The sequence below is a fragment of the Austrofundulus limnaeus genome, unplaced genomic scaffold, assembly GCF_001266775.1.
Source record: "Austrofundulus limnaeus strain Quisiro unplaced genomic scaffold, Austrofundulus_limnaeus-1.0 Scaffold31, whole genome shotgun sequence".
In the NCBI taxonomy this organism is placed as follows: Eukaryota; Metazoa; Chordata; class Actinopteri; order Cyprinodontiformes; family Rivulidae; genus Austrofundulus; species Austrofundulus limnaeus.
The window spans coordinates 1,479,158-1,482,041 of record NW_013952433.1 but is presented as its reverse complement, the minus strand read 5'-3'; the positions used below and the strand labels follow the sequence as shown (position 1 = coordinate 1,482,041).

Here is a 2,884-nt window from a genome sequence, read left to right as displayed (position 1 = left end):
GTGAACTCCTTTTTCAATATGACAACATTGTTAAATCAGACAGCTATTTTAAATGCAAAATCTACTTTTTTTTAGCCGTTAAATGCATTTTGTTGTGCACCTTTTTTAGTTTTCGAATCCCCTCATTTCCGCCTTCAGGAGAGACACAAAGCTTTCACGAGGGAAAGATTCTGTATACGGTGAACTATGACTCATGTGCAGTGTGGATAAACAGATTTTGGCTCTTGAAAACAAGCTGGTTATTCTTTTTTTTTCCCTCTGAATTGTTATGTTGGGTTTTCACTGAGAGAAATTGCGAGTGCAGTGCTGCCATCATTCCCACCCCACACCCCCATTATTTGCCATGAAGCCCACTGTGATGGTGAAAAGGAGGCCACATTTGAAGTGATTACATTTTCGAGATGGACCTTTGTGGGCGGAATCGTCTCAGAGGATGATRTGTTTGTATAGGAGAGAAGAGGCACAAGCACACAAATAAAGGCAGAGAGTTGTTTGTGGAACTATTTATATATATAAATTCATAAAAGCACACTCACAGGTGTTTTTTTGGTATTCCACCCACAGGTAGGGATTGCAGCGCCACTGTGACAGTCCAGGCAACGTTGGGACAGCTCCAACTCTCGCGTCGCAGTCCCCCGCCCTGTACGGCGAGATTTAGCAAGGCACTCGGAGGGGTGGTGAAAATTGGAGCACATTCATCTCAATAGCCTGCCTGCCAGCACTAATGGATGTTAGCCTGTTTCGGAGAGACAATGAAATCGAAGAAAGACGGGATTTCTGGCTCTTGTGGACATGAGGGAAAATCACAAATACATTTAATCCCTTTGTGCTTCTGTGTATATCATACACGATTTGAAATTCAACAACGGCTTCTGAAAGCAAGTCTTCCCCCCCACACCCCCATTGGTTCTAAGCCCTAATGTGTCAGTCGTCAGCAGTCACTTTGAATTGTAGTATTTATTTAGACATCTACCCATCTCCACATTGGCTACTGTTTGTCTGAAATCTCATAGCTTATTTCCCACACGGGAGAAAAAAATACACCAACAGTGATGAATTCATTTTGATTCATTATTTGTAAACGACTCCCAAAATTGTGCATTCGTTTTTAAAAGTAAATTTTTTTATATTCTAAAGCTGTTCAGTAGCATTTCTTTTTTGGGCTTTAACCTTTTCCAGAATATAAACTCTTATTCTTTATAGCTTTCACGAGAGTCTGACTTGTTTACTGATTTTGTTTCTCTTTTCACCATTTCAAACAATATTTGTCATGTTTCTCTTTATGTGTTCTGTCTCTTCCTGCAGGGACAAAAGTCCTCTTGGGACTGGATAGGAGAAAAACCATAAAGTAACTGAGGGAACTATCTGTTCTGCCAATTTGCTGCTCAGTTTAGGAATCCAGCAAAAAAAACCTCTTCTTTCTAAGACTAAAATAAAATTACTATTTCATTTGAAAATTTAGAAAATGCCAAAATTGTTGACTAAAGTAGTGCTTCTAAACCACTTAATGTCAATTTAGTATCAAGACAAACATCTTAGCAAATGTATTATAAGCAATTACAGAAGTCCTAATTATATGTAGAATTTCCATATGTTTGAGCATCAGTGAGGGTTAATAAACGGGTCTTTCTCATTCTTTGATTTGAATCCATAAAAGGTGTTGGAGTGTAGATGCTTCTGCAGAAACAAAGAGAGCCATGTTTCCTCTTGCTGAGTAAAGTTCAGCAGCACATCTGCTTACCTGCAGTTGTTTTCATCTTTTCTCTCCACACAGCCAGATTGGTATACATAAGTGCAAAAACACCAAAGAAACACAGACGCATCAACAGAAACCAGATAGGACTCTGTAATAGAGAAGGTGGTGGATAAGCAGTTTCACAGTTGTACAGTTTTTAATTAGAGTGCGTAGTTTAGGTAGAAGATTATTCCTTTTATTTAGGGGGATTGAGCAAACTTGACCGGCTGCGTGTTTAGTTAACATCTTACCATCCTTGGATCCAATTAGAATATGTTTTCAAGCTGCTTGTCATCTTGATTAAACAGTCACCATGGGGAGTCTGCTGAAGAAACATTTTGTGTGGGAGGGAAAAACAAGGACAGACATTAATACAAATTGTCAGTGAAGAACTAAGCGGATGATATCATGCTGACTGCAGTAATTCTTATTGATGTTGACGTTCCCTCGCCTATATGTCTGCAGATTTCTCTGTTTTTCTGTTTGAGCTGAGAAAACCTTAAAATTCTGAAGACTTTAGCATAAATACAAGTGCATATACATTGTAACACCAGGACATTTTAGTTTCTATTTAGCGCAGCTGGTAAATGATTCTCAATCAGACCACATGATCTCAAAATAAGCAAACTCAAAATACAGCAAAAATTAGATATTTTGCTAACAGACCAAAAAGGATTGACTCCCAAGAATTAATGACAGGCTTTTACGCAAAAATCAACACCATGCACACTCATATTATGTGTTGGAGATGATGCTCAGCTACTTCTACACCACATTTTTTTCCCAATCCTGTCAAACTGAAAAAAAAAATACTGCAAAATGTTTGCAAACTTTGCTTTGTTGTGGTGGATATCTTGAATTCGTCTAACTCCAAATTTAATCAGTTGTAGGTGTCAATCCAATGATCACTACCTGAAAGTTTCATTAAAATCCATTCTGTGGTTTTTGAGATATTTTGCTAACACTACTAAAAAGAGTGAACACACCATTGCTCTGCCTTTGGCAGCAGACAATAATAAATAAATATATGTATCCATTCATGCATCATACTTAACTTGGTGTTGTTTTACAAACAAATATGCAACATGTATGTGTTCTAGCTTTTAAAATGAGGGAAATAGATCATTTCAGATTAGTGTGTTAGCACAA

The 2,884-nt window shown here is 37.7% G+C and overlaps 1 long non-coding RNA gene across 1 annotated transcript; it reads right to left on the bottom strand.

Moving 5' to 3' along the window:
- Window positions 1–487: 487 nt before the first annotated feature.
- LOC106515594 (uncharacterized) lies at window positions 488–2,575 on the bottom strand. The gene is made up of 3 exons (XR_001310024.1): window positions 1,987–2,575; window positions 1,742–1,844; window positions 488–736 (listed from the first exon to the last, which is right to left on the bottom strand). It is a non-coding gene; the product is annotated as an uncharacterized LOC106515594 (long non-coding RNA).
- Between the last annotated feature and the right edge of the window lie 309 nt (window positions 2,576–2,884).